Source organism: Sciurus carolinensis, chromosome 16 (assembly GCF_902686445.1).
Source record: "Sciurus carolinensis chromosome 16, mSciCar1.2, whole genome shotgun sequence".
NCBI lineage: Eukaryota > Metazoa > Chordata > Mammalia > Rodentia > Sciuridae > Sciurus > Sciurus carolinensis.
Window position 1 is genome coordinate 39,918,456 of NC_062228.1, and position 26,669 is coordinate 39,945,124.

At 42.1% G+C, this 26,669-nt stretch overlaps 1 pseudogene; it reads right to left on the bottom strand.

The window, feature by feature from the left end:
* LOC124966066 (tigger transposable element-derived protein 1-like) overlaps nt 1-26,446 on the bottom strand; it is a 54,365-nt pseudogene extending 27,919 nt beyond the window's left edge.
* Between the last annotated feature and the right edge of the window lie 223 nt (nt 26,447-26,669).

Below are 26,669 nucleotides of genomic sequence, written 5' to 3' on the forward strand. Positions count from 1 at the left end.
CTGCGAAGTACAGAGCAACCTGGAGTCTGTCGGGAGGGCTTCCTGCAGCAGGAAGAGCTGGCCTGGTACCATGGTTAGGAGAAGAGGTGTTGGAGGGGGATGGCCTGCCTTGGTGGACTTCATCTTTCATTGTAGCTGTGTGACTTTGGACATGTCCTTTAGAATCCCTAGACCTCAGCTTCCACATCCAAAATTAGGATGATTTTGGTGTCCACACTTTTTCTAACAATTAACCAGCCCCACCTATGGCTCACAGCCTCTCTGTCTTTCCTGATTTGTCATGATTTTCTGGAACAAATACTTCCTGGTCTTCCCTTAGAGCTGGTGCCTCCTGCTCTGTGGGTCAAGAGTTTTCAGCCTTCAGGACTCAGTGCAAGCCACACGGGAGATGGCAGAAGATGGGGGAGGCATTATAGGTACTAGTGGGAAGCTAAGGTCCCCTACAAGTAAATGAGGTGGAGGAATGAATCAACATAGCATTAGCTCCATATCAAAATGTGAATATCCCTCCGACCTCTCTATTTTCTCAAACCGCTACTCTTACATTTGGGAAGAAGGACTGTAGTGATTGGGAAACAAAAACTAGAGAAATCTATGAGCTATCAGGCAGTGGAAAGTGAACTAAGGGTCATAGTGGTCCTCAAGTTGAACAAGAAACAGCAAAGTTGCATTATAATTTAAAAAGGACATATAAGGTATGAAAATGAATGTTGGTCTCACCTCACTGTTGGCCTCTAGGAAGAATGGTGTCCTCCATTCTGTCCCTGTTTCCCCTTCTTTACCTGGAGGAAGATGTATATTGAGCAGTGGGAATGATATTCCCTAGAGGCTGTGGGGCCATGGGAGGGGGCCTTGTTGAATCTTCCAGGAAGGGGCCCTTAGTCCTAGCAGGAGTGAGGGCGAGGGCAAGAAAGAGACACCATGTTGACTGGATTCTCGGGCAGCATCCACAGTACAGGGTCCTCTGAGGTCCGGGCAGCCCTCCGGCACAGGCACACACATTTGGCCATCAGAGGTGACCTCACTGGTGTCATTTTCACAGCTTCTCCAAGTGCCCTTTCCACCAGCACAGAGGAATTTTCCATTCCAGTGACCTTCTCTACCTGTACTTCAGGACTCGTGAGAAGTCCTCTCCTAGGAGTTTTGGGCTGTGGCCACATCACCACTCCCACGTCCCACAGTGCCTCTACTCTGAACTCTTTCCACTTGTCAGGTGAGACCAGAATGGTCGAGAGAAGAGGCTGTGACATGATGAATCACTTTCTCCAGATCCTCCCCTGAGGATGCCCCAGGAAGACCCTGACCCAGAGTCCTGCGCTGTGAGAGTTTCTCTACAAGGTCAATTTTCCCCAAGGGCCAGGGAGCGCCAACACTTCCTTTCCACCCTGGAAGGTGGTATTCCTTAGGAGAAGCCTGGTGGCTTCATTCTTGGTGCTGATCCTGGTGGAGGCACAGGTCAGGTCTTATCCATGAATACGCCACCTGCCCAGAGTTCCAGGTCCCAGATGGCACAGAGGAAGAACTCAAGGGTTGCTTACAAAGGGAATGTGTGATTTGCAGAGATACCCCAGACCCATGCTGTTCCCATGTCTGGAAAATGGGTCTTTGTGGAGAGGTGGTGTCGGGTGGAGAGCGGGGGTGACACAGAGACTCATCAGTACCTTAGCATCCTTGGGGCACCACATTAGGCCCAGGGGGGCTGTCATTTACCTGTTCAGGTATCTCATCAGTCTACCAGGACTGGGAGGCAGGAAGAGGAAAAATAGGAGGAGAAGACGGAAGGAAGAAAAAGAAGGAAGAAAGCAGGGGAGGAGAAATAAAAATTTTTATACACATATATGTATATACACAACCACACACACACATATTTAAAAACACAAAAAGGAAAAACTAATAGTACTGAAGCAGATTTTCTGCCCCATCCAAGCCCTGTCCCTAACGTCCTTGACTGACCCTGAAGTGGAACTGGGAGTGGCCTTCAGGAACCCATCCTGTGCTGGTTTCTCATGGCCTCAGCAAAGTGCACGGCCAAAGCCATCCTTGCAAGTCCTGCTTTCAGCAGCAGAGAAATTTGAACATCCCTGGCCAACCCTGGGATGCCAATCATGTGGTCCACGTCTCGTCTTTTCTCTCTGTCTCTCCTCCTCATCCATGTTGCCTCCTGGAATTAAACATCTCTCCCAGACAGCGTCACCAAGGTGGGACATGAACATTTGTCATTTGTACAGGTTTCCCACGTTGTTGTCCTCAGCTACCCTGGCACCAGATGAGGCCCACTACTTGTGACCTGAGTAGACAAAGATGCTTGGTAGTTTTCTTAGTAACCTGAGCTTCAAGAGGGAGGCCACACACCTTTGGTCTCCATCAGTGCAGAGGAAGACAACCCATTGATCTGGTTACTTGTCATTATTTAAAAAGCTCAACTCCAGTCCCTTCCTCCCTCACTATCACAGAGCAAGGCTACATTTACAGGATGGCATTTGAGGGCAGTGGTTCTCACATCTTGGAGCATCCAAAGTTCAGGGATCTCCTAAACTTTGGATCTAGGAGGTCCCTGGTGAACAGTCTGGGACCTGAGGATCTGTCTGCATTTCTAACAAAGTTCAGGAAGATATTGATGCTGTTGGTCTGGTATTTCAGTCACCATCATTTGGGGTAAGTCCAGGGGAAGTCTCAAATTCTGGGTCAGACCAGGATTCTCCATGTCTTTGCTTCTCTACATGTTTCTTTTTCTCTTCCAGAGTCAGACAAGGAGACATGAGGACAGATAGGATGGGAGTCTTTTGTGAGAAAAAGTATTGCCTGTGCTTTCCTTGAATCTGTTCTTCCATGGTTGCATAGCTGCCCTTTTGCCACTGGTATTTCTTGCTCATTCTTTGGAAGCGTGTCTATTTGGGTTGTGGCATAGACATTCCACAGACTTCTGGTGACCACCTTGATGTGAGAGATCCTAAGGGGAATGACTGTAGGAGGTTTGAATGATTTCAAATAAGGAGATCTGGAGAATCATTCCAGTTGTTTGAAGGACAGCAACAAGGTAGGGTGGGGAGGAGAGGTTTGAGTGGCAGGTGAGAGCCTCAGGTCCAGCCATGGCAAGGTGGCCATGAAAGAAGGATGGAGAGAGTTGAGTTCAAAGCTATGCATCAGGGGAAAATCACCAAGGACATCATCAATCTCTTAGGACCTACCAAGTTGAGCTTTGTGGAAGCCTCAGAGTGACAACCCCTGTCTTAGGTCCACTTCAAGACATAGATTCTTGCAGCCAATTTGAGAGCTAGCAGAATTCTCCACTGTACTTACTTGCAATGGTGAGTGTTTGCTTTTTATCTTATTTATTTTTTGAGGGGGGGTACCAGGGATTGAACTGGGGCACTCGGCCACTGAGTCATCTCCCCAGCCCTATTTTCTATTTTATTTAGAGACAGGGTCTCACTGAGTTGCTTAGTGCTTCCCTTTTTGCTGAGACTGGCTTTGAACTCCTGATCCTCCTTCCTCAACCTCCTGAACCACTGGAATGACAGGCATGTACCACAGTGCCTGGCTGCTTTTTATTTTTAAAGCATTTTCTTTTATGTAAATTGGGCAAGTAGTTGAAGTCTCTGAATTTCTTCTTGCATAAGCTACAGTTTCACTAAATTCACCTGGGGGGAGGTGATCTGCAAATCACACACTTTGAGAGCAAAAGGGAGTGGAGTTATTATGGGACAACAGGAGAAATTGGATCTATTCTAGGTAAAGCAAGATTTTGGTTATTCCACCACTAGGAGATAGTAGTGGAAAAAAGCAGAGGAAAATACCATTCCAGCCTCCTGTGATGCAGAGGGCAGGAACAGAGAAGCTCAGCACTGCTGAGGAACCTTCATGGGCAGATCACATGATACAAAGTGAGACCCTGAGATCTTTAACCACCAGATGGAGAGAAGACTGGGGCTCATCCCGTGAAGCTGATTCAGCAGCTCAGCCAACAAGCACTGCCAGAAAGGCAGAGTGCTGCTGGTTTTCTTGCCATCTCTGCTAGAAGCCTGCACTATGACTTTGGAAACTCACTTCTGCACATTACAACAACATCGAGTAGCTGTAACAGAGACCCGAAAGCTCAGAAAGCCTAAAATATTTATTCTCTGATCTTTTGCATGAAATATTCACCACTCTTAATTTAAAAGGCATATAGACAATGATAAATCAGAGAGTAAAGGATTTAAGAAGGTCCGTGTTGGAATATGATGCAGACCCAGTCCTGATTCCCAATAATGCTATTGGAAATTTCTAGAAAGTTTTCTTTTGATAATTAGGAAAATAAAAGTGTCAATAGTTTACCACCTGAAGACTTCCAGTAGCAACAATTTGATACACTTTCTTCCCGTCTTCATGCTATGCATTTTCAAAATAAAGTCAAGTTCACAAAATTTTGTAGTTCACTTTTTACATGTTCTATACTATAGCTGTTTCTTTGGATTGAAGTATTAATCAGGAAGATCGATGCTTATATACTATTCCTTTTTGTGGATGTCTCATGATTCATTTAATCATTCCCATGTTCTTGAATATCTAATCTTCTGCCTCTTGTTATTGCTGGTTCCATATATGGAGAACGCCTTTGTGGTCACTACGGGTCATTTCCTTCGTAGAGATTCCTGAAAAGATATCACAAAGTAAATGAAATGAGCCGCTTTTAACTCCAAATAGGTTCATGTTACCTCAGTCTTGAACTCACTGAAGAGGAAAAGCCAAGCATCCTTTAAGACTAGGACCTGCTGACTTCTCATTCTGGGGGCCTCTAGCAAGAACACAGTAATGCCCCAAGGAAGAGGCAGAAGGTCCTACTTCACCTTCACCCTGACAGTCTTCTCCATGGGAACTACAAAATAAAATACCATTGTCACTGGCACTCAGGCCTCCAAAACAAAACCAAAAGATTGACCAGAAAAAAACTAGATCGCATTTCCAAAGACATAGGCAGCCACTAAGCCTAGGTGCTGGGAGGTGAGAAAATTAGAAGCCCAGGATTCCCCCATGCTGATACTCATGCCCAGCCTTGGGGAATGAGGGTCTCTCGCCTGCCTCCTCCCTCTCTGCTGGCCCTTGAGTTGGAAGGTTGCACGTCCTTAAACCTAATGGGGTAAATGCTTATTATACTACAGGCTCATTTGTAGCATAAGGCACCTACTACAATCCCACTCCTCATGCAAAATTGCCAATTTATGGCAATATTCCTTGTTTAGAAAACAAGGCTATCCAAACACTATAATTACAACGTGCACCAGCAGCTGAGAGTTCCCTACATTAATGCACAGACTCCAGATATATTCGTCAAATAGAGTTTTTTTTTTTTTTTTTTTTTTTTTCTCTCTTTGCCTTCTTCTCTGGGTACTTTTAAGTTCAGGGACAGAGAACATGTCTTCATTAGAAACATTAACATTCACAGGCTGTAGTAAATTTTGACAGTGAAAAGGTCTCTGTAACCTTTAGTTGTGCAGAAATTTACTTCCCAAGAAAATTACATCTGGCACTGTCTTAATTAATGCTAGCTTTCTTTTCTGAAAATTGTGGGCTTGTCAGTAAAAAAGGCAGAAAAACCTGAATTTAAAAGGCTGGACACAAAAGACGCCGAGAAATAAAGCTCTGCGAGATTTCATAATATTGCTCTGTTTTTGTTCTACAGTAAGGAGATGAAAAGATCTCATTTGATTTTGCCAAATGCAGCAACATACATGTAATGTAGAATTGATTTGCATTTTCTCTCTTTTGTCTCTGAATTTTATCATGTAAAGTGTGCCCGGGTAGGTATTCTATTTTAAAAGCAATAGGTCAAATAAAATCTATACCTGCAAGGAAAAAAAAAAATAATGTATGACTTCATTTTTTTAGCCTCTCTCTAACTGCTCGTATTAATCGCAGCCAGCAGTGAGGATGGGGGTTGTGTTTCCTCACGTGCATTTTGACTCTCTGACATTCCCTCATCCTGGCTTGGAAGGGGTTCTAGGTAGGATGGAAGAACTTGGCTTATGTTTGGATATTCCTGTTTTATGGGGCTTGGACTTCTATTTTGACGATGTTTTTGCTTTCTGTGGGGGTTACAGATTCCTTTAGGTTCTTTTCTTTTCTTTCTTTCTTTCTTTCTTTTTTTTTTTTTTTCCTTACTTGGCTTTGCTTTTTGATTATCCAGCATTACCTTTCCATAGTTTGAAGAAGGAATCTCACACATGCAGTTTTGGTTAGCTTTTTCCAGCACGTAGTCTGTGTCACGTGACATGAAACATACTTTTAAAATGTCTTAGTTTTGCTGCATGCATAGGGGGTTAAACAAGTGGGAGAAGGGTCTTAGAGCTCTGGATTCTGATGATGAAAGAGAGAAGGTGACCTGCCCGAAGTCCCACAGTAGTACTGGTACTGGACAATACTCTCTGCGACAACAGCTCCCCCCTGTATTGTGATGCCTACGAGCAGAGTGATGTCATCATTGCTCTTGATTTGGGGCCAGCACCTCCCAAAATGTCCAGAATCATTGTGGACACTTGAGGTGATGTTAATGGCTTCTAGCCAGGATTGGAACACAAGAATCTCGCACTCAGGCAGGGACTCTCTGGGCGTGCGTTTTTCTGAGGTTAGGGAGGAAGGCTCTTTGGGTCTGCAACACACTTGGAAGCCTTTGTGGCACTGGCTGGCCGCCCCTTTTAACAGAGAGAGAGGGTTCAGGCTTCACCAAGCCTTCATATTCAGCTGGAATTTAATTACATGGTTTTGTTTCCATTATAAGTTTTTTTTAATGGTTATTTCATATTTATGGTAAGTGCTATTAGTTTTTTTTTTTTATTCATGGTAATGATATAAAGCTTCTTTTTAAAATTAAATCTATTTAAGTAAAAAAGGATGACTATAAATTAAATAAAAGTATTAAGTAAAACAGAGTAGCAGTGGTCCCTGGGTGTGGCTGACATTGGTGAGGGTGGTGGCTGAGAGCCTCAAGTTCAAGTTGGGCAGAAGTGGATCTAAGAGACAGAGAGGCACCAGAGAGCAAGGTTTGGAGAAGTTCTGTTCTAAGGCCTTGGATTGGACATGTTTTCCTCAGCTTTCCAGGAGTGCTTTACATGAAGGTGCCCGTTATACATAATTCACATGTGCTTATCCATCAATGAGTTGGTGCTGCTGCTTCATTTAATAATTTACCACCACATCCATTGGATAGATGCCTCTCCTTACATCACTCAACAGGTGCTTCTGCAGCTCCATGCCAGTCTGGTAGAAAGCTCTAAGAGGAAAGAATGATGAAAGTAGTGCCCGAGCTGGGGTAACACTCCTGGGTCCCCATCTATCTGGGTTATTGTTGAGGGTAATATCCCTTAATAAATTGTGATGTATTTATAAATAACACACCAGATTCATGTCCTCACACATTATCCACGACTTAGCATTCCACACTGAATGAGTGGGCAAGTCTGGGGAGAAGGGATTGGAGGTGCAAACAGAAAATGGGAGGGTTCACTAGAACTGGGAGAAAGGGAGGGTTCCCTCAAAAAGACTGCAGCTTGTTCAAAGCTATCCATGTACAGTGAAGGGTAGAGGGGCTTAGAGGGTTCCCTGGCGGGGGGCATGGGAGCTGTAGAAACTGTAGGCTATGGGGCTTTGGAAGGGGGAGTGAGAAGAGATTCATCGTGATTAATGAGGATCCATGTGGAGCCCTAGAGGTCCTGGCACCTGGGGAGCAGTTGGAAGTTGTCAGGGGCTACAGAGATGGGAGGGAGTAGTGGGGCTCCATGCAGATCCAGGGGGGTCCATGGCTTTAGGAAGAGAGAGACTGAAGGGCCTTGGGAGGACAGTGTCCAGTCTGCTGGCAAGTGATCATCTACCTCTTCATATTCCACCTGCCTGCTTGTAACTGCTTAGAAAATTAAACACTGTCAATGTGAAAAATTAGAGATAAAAGCAGAAGAGAGAAAATCCAAAGATCTGAGATGAGCTAATTACTAATAAGAGACTTGCCTCTAAGCATCCTGAAAATGAAGCGTAAAGGGGAATTTGAGACTAGGGCTCCCAAACTTCAGTGGTCAACTGGGGTTCTTGGAGAAATGCAGATTGTGCTTCTAGAGGAGTGGTCGGGGGCCAGAGGTTCTGCATTTGCAGAAATCTTCCCGGTACCATACTTTGAGAAATGAAATTAGACAAAGTGGTGTTTATAGCTTGCAAAAGGGAACCCAGGAAATCCAGAGGCAGAGACCAGCTTTGTGCTGAGAATAAAACAGCCCAGGCTCAGGTCATGGACCATCAGACAAAAGTACTGATTCTCACACAAGGTTGGGACCAGCAGGTGCAAGATCAAATAGATGCTGCACAGGAGAGATCAGAGCCAAGTTCTAGACTCTGCCCTCTCACCCTGGGGCCTCAGTTTCCCCAAAACAGGATGAAGAAAGACATTCTTAGAGCTGTTCTAGAGTTCTAGTTTCTTAGACAGAAACTTTAGCAGTGGATTTAATATGTTTAAGTGCCTCTGACTTGGTTTGAATTGAGGGAACTTCTGTCTCCAAACACCTTTCTCACTTGCAGTCAAGTTACCTGAAATGCCACCATTCCTATGGCATTCCTTTGGGGATAAAGAGGCTCACGAAGTATAACCATGTGGAGAGAGGCGGCAGGCCGAGAGCTTCTCTGGTCAGCCAGTCCTCCCTGTCAGTGGGGCAGGGCCACAGTAGGGTTCCCCAGGGAGAGAGGACAGGCCCCTGAGGCATTGCCTTCTCTCCCAGGCCATCTCCAAGAGCAAGCCCTGCTGTGCAAAGATAAAGGTCTCTAAGGCCTCCTCCCCACCAGGTCCAGACATATTGCTGCTGCTTGAGGCAAAGAAAGCCCTGTGTAGCCTTGAACTCTGTGGCCTTTGCTTTTGGAGCCAGAGAGGAAGATGCCAAGCCTGAGCAGGGTGGTCACAACTGCAACAACCAGGAGGCCCAGGGACTGAAAGCAGATTTTCCCTAGCAGTACTTTCTGCCCTCTCTTTGTGGTAGCACTGTCCTTGGATGCAGAGAGGGCCCTGAGAATTGTGGGGGCCACGGGTCCTTGGGTCATGAGATCTCTCTCTGTTTCCCTAAGGGCTGTTGAGCAGAGACTTCTGTGGGTGCTCCTGGGAATGAGAGAGTCCTGAAAAACAGAAGCTGCCAAGTCCCCTTTGGATCTCAGGGAGAAAGTTTTTGATTCTGGGTTCTGTGGGTCTTGAGGGGTCTGGAGAATGGATTTGAAGGGGCATAGTGCCCCCATGACACTGACATGAAATACTGTGTGCATCTGTCTATTTCCACTTTTGTGACATTCTTGAAAGGGTTTTTGATGATAAAACAAAATAAAATAAAACAGAACCAAAAGCCTTTACTTTGCAGAGACATAAATTCCAACTGAAGAGACGGAGAGACTTGGCTCACATGGATAGTCTCCTCTGAACATTATTCTCTGCACCAAATTCACCCCAAGCTTCTTTTCTGATAACACTATCGTTAAACAGGGAGAGCCAAGCCATCTCTTCTTTGGAAACTGTGACTTCTGAGTGATACCCACCATCCTGACACACAGACCCTGTGTAGTCCCTAAGAAAGAGGGGACCTAGGACCCTTCCCTGCATCCAGGCCTGGTCTGGTTTTCCAAGAGCCAGCCTGACCTCCGACTGCCTTCCTCCATTGCTGCTTCATCTATTCCAGCTGTCCCTTTGTGTCACCAGTCCTGGGGTGGCCTTCTGCCCCCCACAGGCTGCACCAGTGCATTCCGGCTGATCGCACACACTGTGAACATCATTTCTGCCCTGCGTGGAGCTGTGCAGAAGGCCGGAGGGGAGCAATATATTACCACGTTCTTTGCCTAACAATTGGTAACACATGACACTTGTATTTGCCCCAAGATAATGTACAAATATGTTTTACAGGGTTTCCTAATGATAATCATGTATCGCATTCTTCTTGCCCTTCTAATAACGATAACAGTCTAGCATTATTATTTTTTTTTAACTGTTCTCGGCAAGTGTGACATTCAGTTCGGAGAATCGAATGTCAGCAAGAAATCCATATGCACTCCCTGAAGCTGGGAGAAGTCCCTTCCATTTATTTTGAGGCTGCAGGGAGAATGAAGTGATCTCACCTCATTATTTTTCCCCCCTCAGAAAGGTGCGTGGCATGCAGCACACCTCAGATGGTTTATGTAATCTGTCCCAAGGTTTGGTCCATCGGGTCCTCTTTGCAAGCTGTCCTAATCAGAGGGTACAGGCTTGATAGATGCTGGCTGCTTTCATCTCTGGGTGGGACTCTGGAGGGATTCCTCCCCCAATCAAGGACTCCTTTGTTTATAAAGATTATTTTTAGTTGTAGGTGGACATAATACCTTTATTTTCGTGTGGTGCTGAGGAGCAAACCCAGGGCCTTGCGCATGTTAGACAAGCCCACTACCACTGAGCCACAACCCCAGCCCCATGGAGTCCTTTTAAAGCAGGCTTTAAGTGCTGAGTGATGGCTGGCCTGGGCACCTCAGCCAAACACCCAACTACTTAGTAGTACAGCATTAAGTTTCCTCTAGGACCCTAGGAAGAAACGCCTGTTCTGTTTTGTTCTTTCTGGCCCCTCCACTATCTGGAGGGATATGTCTGACTTGCCAATGTGTGTGTTCATCCCTGTCCTTAGGGAGGCTTGTCTTAAGGGATAACTACTCAACAAGCAGTGTGTATGTGTGTGTGTTGCATGTACTGATATTAGAAAATAGTCATTCTGGGAAAGCTTAGTACTGCACACGTGTGAGCGGTTCACCAGAACCACGCACAAGAAATGAGGAGTAACTGAAAACCCAGAAAGGACTGGGAGCAGAGCTCAGTGGCAGGGTGCTTGCCTAGCATGCACAAGGCCCTGGGTTTATTTCCCAGCACTGCAAAAACACAAACGAAACAAAAAACAGAACAGGAAAAGAGACACCTCTAAGATAAAATTAGATATAAGGGCAGCATTTTTCATCTCCTTAAATTTCTTAAAATGATACAAAATTGTTCAAGTGATCTAAATTTTTTCTTTTTCTTTCTTTCTTCTTCTTCTTCTTCTTTTTTTTTTTTTTTTTTTTTTTTTTTTTTTTTTTTGTAGCAGGGATTAGAGGAATCTTAATGCTTTACAGCTAAGTAATTGGGTGTTTTACTGAGGGTCCCAAGCCATTCATCACTCGGCACACAAAGCCTGCTTTGGAAGGAGTACTCAGTCACAACCCCAGCCCTTTTTTAATTTTTATTTTGAGACAGGATCTTGCTAAGTTGCTTAGGTCTCGCTAAGTTGCTGAGGCTGACTTTGAACTTGAAATCCTCCTGCCTCAGCCTCTCGAGGAGCTGAGATTACAGGTAGGCACCACCTGGCCTGGTTTCTTTTCTTTTCTTTTTTTTTTTTTTTTGCTTTTGTTTTTGTTTTGAGTGAGAAAGCTTGAGGAAAAGTGTCCTCCTTTGGGTCAACAAATGACAAGATTCCAGCACGTGCTGGGGCTCCCTGCGGCAGTCTGGGTGCAGTGGGTGCAGCTATAATGGCACCTCACTGAACTGGGATCTGATCATTTAGGGAACCAAGTATTTTTGTTGATGAGCCAAATGAAATCCTCTGAGAGCAAAATCAATCTTTTGCAGAGACCCCAGAGCATTGATTCTGGTGCACATTGACGGGCTCAGGCTGTTTAGCTATTTGGAATGACCGCACAAAATGAGCAAGTTGTTACAGTTTGAGAGTTTTGGTATTTATTGGCAATCCCTACACTCATATGATTAATCACACATTCGAAATGTGCGCGCTGTGGAAATTGACTGCAACGCAGCAGAAACAAAGTTTTCAGTTATCCTCGTATAATAAATTGAAGCTATATCCCTAAGCAGAATTGTCTTCAAGATTCCAATTTGCCTTGTTAAAAGTGTTGTTTATACAGTAGTTAGCAAAAACGCAAGTAATTACGTACAGAATTCATTCTAAGCAATTCTTTATCCCCCCGCCCCAATTCTTCATTGGTTTTCCATCTTCATTACCCAATATTTTGGTCGATCTCAGCAGAAACCTGATTGGTAAGATGTGGCCAGGACAGGAGCCTGGGTGACTTTTGAGATTTGGAGGGCACATCTGGTCAAGGCCACGAGGACTGGTGTGCGGGACTGAATAGGTCAGCTGGAGGCCTCCCCGCAGCTGCAGGGTGCGGTTGACACTGGAAATACTTCTGCGTTATATTTCATTTCCTAAAACAATATTTACCTCTAGAGAAGACTCCTATTTATTTATTAATTTTCAAGTAGGAGCAGTTTTGTATACACGTAGTACAGTCGTGAGTCACATCTGCTTTGGTTCCTGCAACCAGCAGGACTTTATTTCATAAATCTGAGTGCAGGATACAGCTTTCAGAATGCAAATTATGTTTAAGGGAGTAAACATTTTAGTGGCCTGAGCATGGGAGGGGAGAAGGGCATCAGGCAGTGGCTGCAGCCCCCTCTGCAGAGACACTAGTCTGGGTCCTGGTGGAGGGTGGACTGTTCCAGAAGGTTCTTACTGGAGAGGGCACAGGATGAGAGCAGTGCCCACCGCCAAGGGGAAGCCCTCCTGCAAACTCAGGCTTCCCAGAGACTCCTGCTCACTCTGCCCGGAACAGAGACCTCATCCATATCTATCAGGAGAGGCCTAATTATAGAGCTCGGAGATTTTAATGGCACAGGGAAATTTAAATGCGGTGGAAAATATGAATATTCCTAAGCCAGCAGTCAAAATATGAAATGATTGGCTTCCAAATCAATGAATTATAATTTCCAAGCGCATCTCCCTTCCCAGGATGAGTTTTGTGCAGGCGGCATATTTTAATGAACCCCACTTCTGGATTTTTGTTGGGCAGAGCCTGGCTGCCCCCCGATGCTGCCACCTGAGTTGGAGCCCAGTCCCTCCAAGCAGATTGTAGAGCATAATAGAAACAGTTGGAGAATCCTGGGAGCCGAGCGAGGCCGGTACCCAGCAGGAGCACTTGGGTTGTAGCCCTGATTTTTGTTACCTGATGGGGGTGGAGCAAGGTTTCAAAAGTGGGGGAACAGGCTATGGGGTTGCACCCCCCTTCAAAAGGCAGCCTCTGCTTCGTGCCCCTGAATCTCCCATCTTATAGTTGATAGTTCCGACTCCAGGCTTTCCCAGCAGGCGCCTCCACCCCGTCTTATGGGGGATTTGCCCTTCCCAGCCTTAGACACCCATTTTGGACCCCTTTCCACTAAGCTTCCTTCGCTCCCAAAGGGCATCCCTATATCTTTACCTGTGGAGGAGATAAGGATGCGCCCCAGCTGCTGTCCATGCAGCCCTCAAACTGGAGAGTCATACCATAAATCCTGTTTTATTTTATGGACAAATAAATGCTGAGGTAAAATATTCCAGGATCGTCGCTTGAATACTTGCCATAGCAGCGGTACTGTAATAACCACTGTGACATTAATTTACTGCATTGTGCCGTGGGAAGAAGGAAGAGGAGGGAGAGGGACATTAAAAGAGAAAAATGACTTTCCTTCGAATTTATTGGGATTGGCCTCCCTCATTTTCAGCCATCATTAGTTGATTAGGCCCTGGTGACAGTGTGGACGATTGTGCTGGAAGAGTTGGCGGAGAAACGCCCTGAAGGTACCCTGTTAATTGAGATGATGTTCATCTTGTAGTTACTGAACATAACTGCAGACACTGAAATCGGTGGTTAGTGTGGTGGAACAGAGTGGGGGCTGGTCTGTGGCCAGAGGCTGTGGGATGTGGGAGTGTCTGGTTTCCACCTCTTAGTGTGACACCACAGCATCCAGAGTCCCAGTCACTCCATCCCTATTCTGCACATGCCAAGGAGTCTGTCCAGAGAGGATAAAGCAAGGTTCTCTCTTATCCCAGGAGTGCTCCCCAGATGCCACAGAGCAGCCACTACTAAGAAGGTCCCTCCCTAATCTTGGGCATTCGCAATTGCATGAAATTTGAAGGGTGTTATTCTGGAAGACTCCAGAGTGCATCCCAAACCAGAGTTGAGAGTAGGATCTCCAGGTTTCCCAAGCAGCTAGATCTTATTATCCTTGATGCAATAAAAGTTACTCCTTATGTGGATGCAGAAAAAGATTGATCAGCACCAGTGACTATGGCTTGTTGTCTTAAGAACTTTCTGTGGCTATAACAGAATACTTGAGAGTTAGTGATTAATAAAGAAAAGAGGTTTATTTAACTCAGAATTCTGGAGGCCCAAGAGCATGACATTGGCATCTTCATACTTTCTGGGGATGGCCAAGTGCTGCTATATGCATGGTGGAAAAGTAGAAGAAATAAGCACATGCAGAAGAGATGGCCCCACGTGCAGTGGTGCATGCCTGTAATCCTAGTGACTGGGGAGGCTGAGATAGGAGGATCACAAGTTCAAGATCAGCCTCAGCAATTTAGCAAGACCCTAAGAAACTTAATGAGACCCTATATCAAAATAAAATGCAAAGGGCTGGGGATGTAGCTCAGTGGTAAAACATCCCTGAGTTCAACCCCCCTACCATAAATAAATAAGCAGTAAATAAATAAATAAGATGAAGAAACTGATCCCACTTTCTCCCTGAGAACTAATAAATTCCTGGGAGAACTGCTTTCATCCATTTACAAGACTGAATCCATCATATCCATCATGCCTCTTAAGTTTTCCATTGGGTACCAAGCCTCAACATGTGTTTTGGTGGGGACAAACCATATTCAACCATTACCATTTGTCCACATAGAGATCCCAGCCTAGACAGAGAGAGGACCTTAGTCCCCTGGTGGCGGCTTAGTTTCATGTTTGCAAGCTCTACTTACAATGGTCTTAGTCATGTCTACCCAGCAAGAAGAATATTTCCAGCTATGTGACCTCCAGTTCAGCATGTTCAGAGACTCACACCCCTGGTCTGTCCCCAGAGCTAGAGCCTGCCAAAGGTGTTTAGGTAAAGGAGAGGAACCTGACCTTTTTTAATTTTTTAAGTGATTAAGTAAGGGTCACAAACTTTCTTAGGTGCTTGGTATTCATTATCACACAATCTCTTTTCCCCCTATTTATGTTCAATTAGGTTAAAGAAAATGAATTCCAGAGAAATGAACCTGCAGGGGGCCCCACACCCTGTAGGATACTGGAAGAGAGACCAGAAAAGGGGTATTCTTCCTATGCTTGTGGTTGGGGGTTGCAGAAACTCCAGGGTCAGACTCCCTGGGTTGGAATCTGGCTATGCCTCTTATTTGCCCAAGATCTTGCCTGGAAACTTAGCCTTGAATAATCTTTCTTTCTTTCTTTTTTTTTTTTTTTTCTTGTACCAGAGATTGAACCAGGGGTCCTTTGCTACTGAGTCACATACCCAGTCCTTTTTAGATTTTATTTTGAGATAGAGTTTTGCTAAGTTGCTTAGGCCCTCACTAAGTTGCTGAGGTTGGCCTCAAACTTGCAATCCTCCTGTCTTAGCCTCCCCAGTCGCTGGGATTACAGGCATAGCAGAGACCATGATGTGGGTTCAGTATTTGATTGGCAGTTATTGCTGTAGTATTTGGGTGGTTAAAGGGCCATCGGCAGCTATCTTTCCGAAGGTTCAAGTCAAGCAGAAGGAGAGCAAGCCTTCCCTGTTTGCAGTCATGCTGAAAGGAAGTGCTTCCTCACCACCCCACCCCCAGCCATCATCCCTGTCATGTCTGGACAACCAGAGAGATGCTCAGGTCTGTAGGGTGACAAATCCACTCACAAGATACAGCTTGTTAAGTGGCAGTGGCCTTTTATTCCCCGATGTCTTTCCAGACCCTTGAAGGGATTAGAACTGGATTAGTTTGAGATGAGCCTGGCTCTGCCCTTATCACCTGTTTATAGGATAATGACATTATCTAGTTTGGCCCATAAGGGCCTCCATACATTGGAGCTTTGTTCTCTTTCATCTGGAGGGTTGCAGACAACATATCTTTAAATCTAAACAAACCCTCCAAAGCCTCAAGATAAGTGGTCAAAATATCCAGTGGGAAGAAGAGAGGCTGTTTTTTTTTTCCCTCCCTGCTCAACGTGAACAAGTTTTAAATCGTGTACATTCACTTAGAACCTAAAAATTCCTCTTGCCATTTTCGACACTGGCCTCCTCGCTGCTTCCCTTTTCACATGTGGGCAGCGCTTTGAAGTTTGCAGAGTCTTTTTTTTTTTTTTTTTTTTCCTTCTCAACTCGTGATTGGCACGACAGTCTGTGATTTGGGCAGGGTAGATTCAACACCCATTATACAGGCAAGGATACAAAACTCAAGGCCCAGGAAAGCCAAAGAGCTTGCCAACACTTGCGTTATTTTTAAGAGAAGAGCCAAGATCAAACCCAGTTCATCTGGAAAATACCAACTTTCACTGCGCTGGGTGAAACCAACTACAACCCGCACTCCGCCCAAGTGGCTTTCCTTAAGTCGGTCCTGGTACTCCGCACCAAGCATATCTGTTCAGACAGATGTTCCAGGAGGTCCTTGGCTGAAGTCCCCTGATTCCAAGGCTCCTCCAGCACTCATCATACTGGAAAAAAAATGAGATGTAACTTGCATACAGCATAAGTAACCTGTTTTAAGTGTACCAACCATTTGCTGAGTTTTGACAAATATACACAGTTTGTAACCACCAGGATTTAGAACATTTCATCACCTCAAAAGTCCCTTCATGCCCATCTTATTTGCAGTCTCTTACAACCCCTGACAATCACCGATCTTTCTGTCACCAGAGTTTTGGCCTTTTCCAGAAATTAAAATTAGGAGAATTATACAGTGTGTCCTCTTGTGTGTCTGACTGCCTTTGCTTAGCACAATGTTTTTGAGATGTAGGCATTTGGTTGGGTGTTTGGTTAGTTTTTTAATTACAGAGTAGTATTCTACTATATGGATATACCATAAAATAGTGTATCTATCTCCCCGTTGTAGATATTGAAGCAGTTTCTAGTTTGGGGCCATTCTAAATGAAGCTGCTATGATCATTTAGGTACAGGTGTTTGCATTAAAGTGTGTTTCATTTGTCTTGGATAAATACTTAGGAGTGTGATTATCGGCTCACATGGTAAATGTAATTAACCTTATTAGAAAGTGCCTGTTGTCCAAACTGGTCGTATTCCCACAGTAATATACAAGAGTTGTTCTATGACCTTGCCAACATTTGGTATTGTCAGTCTTTCTAATTTCACCCTTCTTGTGTGCAGGTAAGCAGTGTCTCCTTTTGGTTGGATTTGCATTTCTTTGAAGGCTAATGCTGTTGAACATCTGTTCATGTCCTTACTTAACATTCATATCTATCTTCTTTGAAGAAGGACCTGTTCAAATCTTTTTTAAAAAATTTTTTATTACTTTTTTTATTTTTACAGATTGAATTTTGATTCATTGTACACAAATGGGGTACAAATTTTCATTTCTATGTGTACAATGTAGATTCATACCATTCATGTAACTAGACATGTACATAGGATAATGATGTCTGTCTCACTTTTTTGTCTATTTAGATGGCTTGTCTCCTTATATTCAAGTTTCACCAGCTCTTTGTGTATTATGTCTACATGTCCCTTTTCAAATAGACTTAACAAATATTTCCCCCTAGTATTATGGTTTAGAGGTGAGGTGTCCCCCAAAAGTTCCTATGTGAGACAATGAAAGAATCTTCAGAGGTGGAAATGATTGAATTATGAAAACTACTCAGTGGATTAATCCACTGATATGGGTTTAACTGGGTGTTAGCTCTAGGAAAGTAGGGTGTGACTGGAGGAAGTAGGTCACAGGAGGTGTGCCTTTGTGGTTGATATTTTGTCCTAATGAGCAGAGCTCTCTTTGCTTCCTGGTTGTCCAGTCCTGAACTGCTTTCCCCTGCCATGCCCCTTTGCCATGATATTCTTGGGCCCAGAGCAACGGAGTCAGCCATTTATGGTGACCTCTGAAACCATTAGCCAAAAGAAAATTTTCATTCTCTTTATTATACTTATCGAGTCTTTTTGTCACAGCAGTGGAAAAGCTGACTAAAACACCTGGTCTGTGTCTTGTCTTTTCATTTTCTTAACCACATCTTTCAAGGAATGAAAGTCTTTAATTTTGGTAAGAGCAATTTGTCAGGGTTTTCATTTTTTAAATCGTTTGTACTGTTTGTGTTCTAAGAAATGTTTACCTAGTCCACACTCATAAGATTTTCTTTTCTTTTTTCCTCCAGAAGAACTAATTTTTGTGTGTAGTGTAAGGTAAGAGGTGAGGTTTTATATTGTCCATATGGACATATAATTATTTCGGCAAGAGTTGTTGTAAAAAATTCTTTTCCTCTTGAAAAACGTTGGCATCTTTGTCAAAACTAAATCCTCTGTGTGTGGGTGGTACCATTTCTGGACTCTGTACTCTGTTCAATTGATCTGAACATTTACATGAATACTACATTATCTTGATTACTGTGGCTTTACAGTCATTCTTAACATGAAGTACCGTAAGTTCTTCAAATTTTGTCATTATTACTTTTACTTTTGTAGCACTTTGGCACTTCCATATCAATTTTTGACTCAGCTTGTCAATGTTTACATTAACCCTGAGATATTTTGATTGAAATTTCATTGAATTGGGAGATTCATTTCAGGGGAAATTAGATATTAAGATTGTTGAGTTTTTGTCCTTACTTACAGTATAGATCTCAACGTATATAGTTTTTTTCTATAGCAATAATTTTTAGTTTGGGGTGTATAAGTCTTACATATTGTTCATTTTATCCTTGACTATCTCATATTTTCCATTATACAATTTGTGATACTGTTTTTAAAACTTTGTGTGCGTTGCCTATTTTTACATTTAGACCTTATATCCTGCTACATTGCTAAGTCCACTTCCTGAGTCCATCTTATTTTGTAGATTCTTTGTTTTTTCTTCATAAATTGCCATATTACCTGTAGGTCTTTTATTTATTTTTCTTGACTTATTGTGCTGGACCTCCATAAAAATTTTTAATTAAGATTGTGGAAGCTGATGTCCTCGTATTTTTCTCAATCATAAGAAAAGCAATTCATCCCCCATTACTCAATATGATGTTAACCCTAGGTTTTTCATAGATGTCTTCAATCATATACAGAGGTTCCTTGATTTATAATGGAGTTATCTAAATGCATTTAATCCAACTAACCTACTCAATATCCAAGTCTGACTTTGCAGGACACTATAAAGTACTATTTGTTTCCCCCTGTGATGACCTGACTATCTAGGAGTGAAGACTTACTGCCATTGCCTAGCATCATCAAAGAGTATTATATAGCATGTCTCTAACCTGGGAAAAGATCAAAATTCTAAATTTGAAGTATAGTTTCTACTGGTTGCATATTGCTTTCACAGAATTGTGAAGGTGAAAAATTTTAAGTTGAGCCGTAGTGAGTCTGCATTCCTCATTTGCTAAGAGTTCCTTTTTTTTTTTTTAATCATGAATTGGTGCTGAATTTTGTCCAAGGCTTTTTCTGTATCTATTAAGATGATTGCAATTAGTTCTGCTGTAACACGATGCTTGTTCCTAAAAAGCACCATGCTATTTAAAATCTTACAGAAGAAAAGCCACAGTGAAAAAAATTGCAGAGAGACAGCACGACACTCAAAAACTTTATTAGTGACACACACAAACATGAGAATGGCAGCACTGTTTTACATGTATTATAAGGTGAGGAAATGCACAGATACTACAATAAATATGGACATGTATTATAATGCACAGATACTACAATAAATGGTACTTCATATATTTTCTTTGTATATTTTCTTCTTTGGGTGGATGAGGATGGGTGTTGTTCATAACACAGGTGGTTAACTGAAGTAGTTGGTAGGTGTTTGAGATGTGTGGCTGTGTGCTTTTTGTGTATGACTACATGACTCATTTCAGCTGGGTGCAGCTTTCTGCATTCACCTAGTGGTTTGCACAGACAAAATTGTGCACAAGAAAACACAAAATTCAAATTGTCACCTCATGTATCAATTGTGATGCAACAAATTCACATTTCCAAATGAGTGTTGCAGCAGAACCGGTTTGTGGCTATTTCCTCTTCCTTTAGTTTAATAAGGTGAATTGCATTAATTGATCTTTGAATGTTAAAATAGTCTACCACGACTTGAATAAGCCCATTTAGTTATGATATATCTGTATTTTGCTAGACTGAATTGACTAAAATTTTGTTAAGGATTTTAACATGCATATTTATGATGTACATTAATGTGTAGTTTTCTTTTATTGTAATATGTTTGTCTGGTTTGATAGCAGGTTAATACTGGCCACATAAAATAAATGGGGATGTTTTTCTTCTGAATTTTTTGGAGTGTTTGTATAGAATCAATATGGTTTATATGTAGATGAATGGTAGAATTAATCAATCAATTGTTTTTTTTTTGTCAAAAACTTTTAAATTATGAATTCAATTTCTTCAATAAAGGGCTATTTGTTATCTATTTCTTTTTGAGTATGCATTAGTGGTTTGTATCTTTCAATAAATTTATCAAGTTCACATAGGATGTTGAATATATGGATACAAAGTGTTTCCTAATACTACCCTGTTCTTTTATTATCTGTAGGATATGTAGTGATGACTCTTCTTTAAGTCCTTCTATTGATTATTTTTATGTCCTTCCTTCCTTTTTTTTTAAAAAACTGATTAGTCTGAATAGAGTTCTCTCAATTTTATCGATCCTTTTAAAGAACCAAATTTTGATTACTTGGATTTCTTCAATTGTTTATCTGCTTTTTCTTTCATTAATGTCTGGTTAATTTTATTTCCTTTATTTCTGCTCATTTTGGATTTCAGTTACTTTTTTTTATAATTTCTTCAAGTAAAAGTAAATTAAATGATTTTAGTCTTTTCTTTTTCTTTATTTTCCCTTGCAGGATTGGGGAGTGGACCCAGAGTCTCACAGTACACAAGGCAACAGCTCTGCCACTGAGCTACATCCTCAGTCCAAGTCTTTTTTTCCCCTGATACAAACAGCAATATCATAAATTTTCCCTGGTCCTTTTGAGTTATAACCCACACATTCTGATGTTTTCCCTTTTTTAATTCATAATGTTTCCATGCCATAATGCTTTATTTTTCCTCCTGTGAGTTCTTCTTTGATACATGAGTTATTTGAAAGTGTGTCATTTGATTTCCAGATGTTTGTGGATTTTTTTAGATATCTTATAGTTTATTTCCACATTAGTTCCATGGTGGTCAAATAATATATTTCCCTTGATTTCAATTATTTGTAGCTTATTAAAACTCATTTTATGTCAAAGAATATAGGTTATTTTGGTGAATGACCCATACAGAGCTACTGTTTTAGGGTACTCTAATTGTTACTAAATAGCATACCATTTAGTATTGATTGAAAAATACTACTGTATTTTTGTAAATATTTAACTGGATGTCAGGAGAGAAAAAGCATTTGTAGCATTTAATGATTTTGGTAGTAGAAATATTCTTGTCATACTGATTTTAAGCTACCAGTGTGATGTCACTGAGTGTGGAGTTGAGAAGAGAGGAATACAACTTGCTATCACAGATCACTGCAAGTTGGTTTTAGCACACTACTGTGAATCCAATCCCCAATCCTGCAAGGGAAAATAAGGAAAAAGAAAAGACTAAAATCAATTAATTTACTTTTACTTGAATAAATTAGAAAAAAAAAGAGTAACTGAAATCCAAAATGAGCAGAGATAAAGGAAGTAAAATTGACCAGACAAATCTATATCTTTACTGAATTTTTTATTCATGTTATTACAATTACTGAGAGAATTGTTGATTTCTCATTTGTTGATTTTTCATTTCTCTTTTCTTGTTCTTTAATTTTTGTTTCACTGTACTTTAAGATGTTACCATTATTATTTGTGTTTTGGTAATCAAACCCAGAGCCTCGCACTTGATTAACAAGCACTGTATCACTAAGCCATACCTCCAGTCCAAAACTTTATTATAAGACATATATGCTTATGACTTTAGGAATGCCTTGTGGCCTTGGCAAATTGATTCCTTTATCGCTATGAAATGTACATCTTTATCACTAGTGATGTTCCTTACTAGAGATAATTTTTAAACCCTAAAGGCATACCCCCAGAGACCCATCTCCTCCAGCTATATCCTACCTGCCTACAGTTACTCCCCAGTTAATCCACATCATTGGATAAATCCACTGATTAGGTTAAGGTTCTCATACCCCAATCATCTCACCTCTAAACCTTCTTGCATTGTCCCATGCATGAGTTTTTGAGGAATACCTCACATCTAAGTCATAACATTACCGAATGTTAAAATTTTATACAACTATTGCACATTTGTTAAAATTAAGAAGTTAACAATGGCACATTATTAGTAACTACACTATAGATGTATTTGGATTTTCCCAGTTTCCACTAATGCTATTTTCTGTTCTAAGAGTTGATATTTGTATTAGTTGTCATGTCTCCTTAGTCTCCTTTGATCAGTGATACTGTTTCAGTATTTTTTATTTGTTTGTCATCACCTTTGTACTTTTAAAGAGTACTAACTAGGGTATTTTGTGGACTGCTCCTCACTATGGATTTGTCTGACATATTCTCATAATTATATTGAGATTATAGAAAGTGTAGTGCACATCATCAAAGGGGACAAATGATAAAAAGTGACATTCCTAGTCATGTTAACTTTGATTACGAGTTTAGTTTTCCCTGGTTCCTCCACTGTAAAGTTATTGTCTTCCTCCTTTCCAAATTCTGTTCATTAGAAGCAGCTCACTAAATTCTTACTTCAAGGGAGGAAATTAATTTCCACTTCATGGATGACTGAGGAAGTATTTATCTACTATAATTATTATGTAAAACTATATATAAAATTACTGTAACATTTGACTCTTCTTCCCACCCTCTTGCCTTTTTGTAACTTCTTTCTCTAACAGAAATTTGACTTTCAATATCTGCAAATTACTGCTTAATTTGTTCAACTATTATATATGTGAAATACTTTTAGGCTATTAACCTGTTCTATGAGAAAGAGTTTATCACCTAGGATAATGTATTTATGTACAATTGTTTCTGTTTTTACTTAGGTCAGCCCTTTCTCTTTACCAATGGTGACATGCCATACATTTGTAATAGGGTTAGAATAATTTGTCATCGCTTGCATTACAGCTTGAGTACTTTCAATATCCAGTTGACTTTAAAAATGCAAACTGTAAGTGTGTTATTTGTAGAATAAAGTTTTCTGGATTTCCAAAAAAAATCTAAATCATGTATTCACCACCCTAGTACCATACTGAACAATTTCATCTTTCACTTTGGGGTTGAATCTCCCCCACTTTCTAATTCCTAGCAATTGCTGATCTGTTCAGCAGAGTTTTAACTGTCATCTAATATCATATAAACAGAATCATATAATATGCAGCCATTGGTTCTAGTTTCTTTCACTTTGTAAAATGCATTTAAGATCTTTCCATGTTGTGTATATAAATAGGTCACTCCTTTTTATTGCTAGCAGGATTATTTCATTTTATAGCCATACCATAGTTTGTTTATCTACTCATTTCTGAAGAACACTTTGATATCTCATTTTTATTCTCTTTATTCTCAATTTTTAAAGTACACATTTTTCAGACAATCTATAGATGGATTTTGTTTTTATATCCAATGTGACATTCTTTTTCTTTTAGTAAGAATGTTTAGACCATTTACATTTAGTGCAATTTTCAATATGATTAAGCTTATTATCTTGTTACTTTAAAAGTTTGTCTCACCTGATTTTTGTTCTTTTCTCCTATCTTCTTTTGGAATGACTTTATTTTTTATACTTCCATTTTACCTCCACTTCCTTTTTTCTTTTTTAACTGGTTATTCTATGGTTTTCAATATACATCTTTAACTCCACCTTTGAATAATATTATGCCACTTCCCATATTTTATAAGAATCTTATAGCAGTACATTTACATTTATTCCCTTCCTTTTGACTATTGTTCCCATATATTTTATTCCTTCCATTATTAAATTTTGATGTGACTGTTCTGAATCAAGAGATCTACTCAGATAGCCCAGAATCAAATCCTGGCTCTATTACTTTTTTACTGTGTCGCCTTAGTAGGTCTCTTTACATATCTGTTCTTCATTGTGATTGTCTGTGAAAGTATCTGTAACAAGTCATTGTCTACAAAAAAACAGGTGTAATAGAAGCAATAAGTGAAATAAAACATGATGTACATGACCCACCAGAACCAGCACACATCGTGTCGGGGTAAAGAGTCTCCCTTGTATGCCAAACACCAAAAAGGGTTCTCAGGAATGTTAAGCTGAAAGTGAACAGTTTCTGAGTATGCCCTGATGCTTGCTCCTCGTGATCTGACCCTCGTGATAGTAGGCAACAACCCTGAAGGCCAAAGTGAACCATGGTGCCAAGCAGAGGGAGCTGATCTGTGCCAACTTCAACAGGACCGACCGATTATCTTCCAAGAAGGAAACTAAATTGAAAATGCTTCTACTTTATGTGAACTCTCTAAATCACAAGGACTAGATTACTAAGAAAACTTGCTTCTGTAAGCCCCAAGGGTTGAGTTTTTGTCTGCAGACCTGACCTAGGATGCCTGCTGGAAAATAGCAGCTTTGGTGCTACCTGACTTTCCTACCACCTGGCCCTGCTAGCTGTCCCTTCCTTTCAGTTGTTAACCTTCTTCATGAGGAATGGATGGGGCTAGTGCAAGTGTGGGAAGGTGAGGCATGGGGTCAGACATCCCTGGGTGTGACTCATGACTGTGATTCTGAGGAGCTCACTGACCCCATTTGCCCTCCTTTTCCTAATCCATAAAATGGGAGCAAAAATGAAACTACCTTAAGGTATTGCTTTGAACAACTAGATTACAGGTAGTCATCTCTTGGAATCCAGGGGGACTTGGACCCCCAGTAGATATAAAAATCTGCAGATGCTCAAATTACTTCCATAAGACAGGGTAGTGTTTGCATATTACCATCATCCTCCCCTATACTTTAAATCACCTCTGGGTTACTCATCTCATACAATGTCAATGCTATGTAAATAGGTGTTACACTCTATTGTTGAAGGCATAATGACAAGAAAAAAATATCTATATGTGTTCAGTACAGACAGCTTTTCAAAAAATATCAATTTGGTTAAATCTGTGGCTGCAGAAGTTATAGATATGGAGTTTGATTCTAATATCGAAGGGAGTCATGAGAAAATACTGTAAAATATTAACCAATGTCTTTTCCCCTCTCCCTCTCCCGCATTTATCCCTCCACCCACCCCACTTTCATTGTTCAGGCCCAGAGAGTCTTCTCCTGACTTTAGACTCCCAGAAGCCTAGGCTCCAGGGGAGGGTGAGATTCAAAAGTACAGATTTGTGAGAGATCAGGGTAAAGAAGAGCAAGAGCGTGGGTGGCCCCGGTGGAAAACACTCTGGGGCAGGAGGGAAAGGGAGTCAGAAGTGAGGGCCCATAGGGTTCTTAAGACAGGGCCCTGTTTCCAGCCTAAGACCCAGAGAGGCTGCACAGCCCTCAGATAATTTCCTGGGATCCACCAATGAATGAGGATGGAGAGGAAGGAGACACACGGCCTGCGGCCAGCCTCAGGCTTACCCTGGATGGATGGCGTCTCCAAGAAGTAGGCCCAGCTGCCTCTGAGAGGTGCCCATGATGAGGCAGGACCAACAGAAGAAGAGTGGACTCTGCTTCCTGACTGTTCAGAGTGCCAAAGCTGGTGGGACTTGGGACAGGAAAAGAGCTGCCCTGGTGGTGACCTGCAGGGAGAGTCCTCTGGGGACTAGACGGGGGTTTCCAGCAAGAGCAGGAGGGTGGGATCTAAAGTGGCTCTCTGCCTTCTCCCTCTGCAGCCGCCTTTTGCCGAATGTGTGCGGGTTAAACAAGCTGTTAATTTCACAACACGCCCCACTGTAATAAGAACACAGTGACACGTTCCTGAGGCCCAGGTTTGTGCAGTGAGTCAAACTGTCCAGAGCGCTGTTGTGCTCAGGGCTGCATTTAATCCTCCCACCAACCCTCCAGATGCATGGGACTGCCTGTCAGAAAGGGAATATGTGGAAATCAGAGCCCCTTTCCTCTGCCCAGCATCCTCAGAAGACCGAGTGGAAAGAAGAAATTGATAAAAGAGCAGCATCCAGGCACCAGCATTTACAGAGCCCATTCTGTGTAGCAGGGCTTGGCGAATGAGTCAGAGCGGGGTCCTGCCCTCATGCAGCCCGCACCACGTGAGCTGTACATGAGTAGCTGGAGGCAGGAGCATCTGCAGAATCACAGATTCTAGAAGGTGAGTAGAGACATAGGCTCTGGACTTACGTGCCGAAGGCTGGCTTCTCCCAGCTCTGGTGACTGTTTAGGATCAGTCAATTCAGAGCTGTTCACTGAGCACAGTGCAGTTACTCTGGCCAAAGTGCTCCCTGTGGGAGACACAGATGCATGGGCCCCATCGGGTGCCGTAATGGGTATGAGGGCAGGTGGCAGAAGAGAGGCTGCCATCAGGCATGGTGACTTCTGCTATTATGACTGCTGCTATTGCAGAGCATCATTAATTCAGGCAACCCCTGCCTCCGAGGAGGCTGCAGCCTGATTGGAAAACAGGACCTGCAGGGATTTTGGGTGTCTGTACCCAGCAGCAGCTCCTGCCTGCACAGACTTCCAGAATCTCCTTGGCATCATTTACTGTTACGGTTTGGATTTGAGGTGTCCCCAAAAAGCTCGC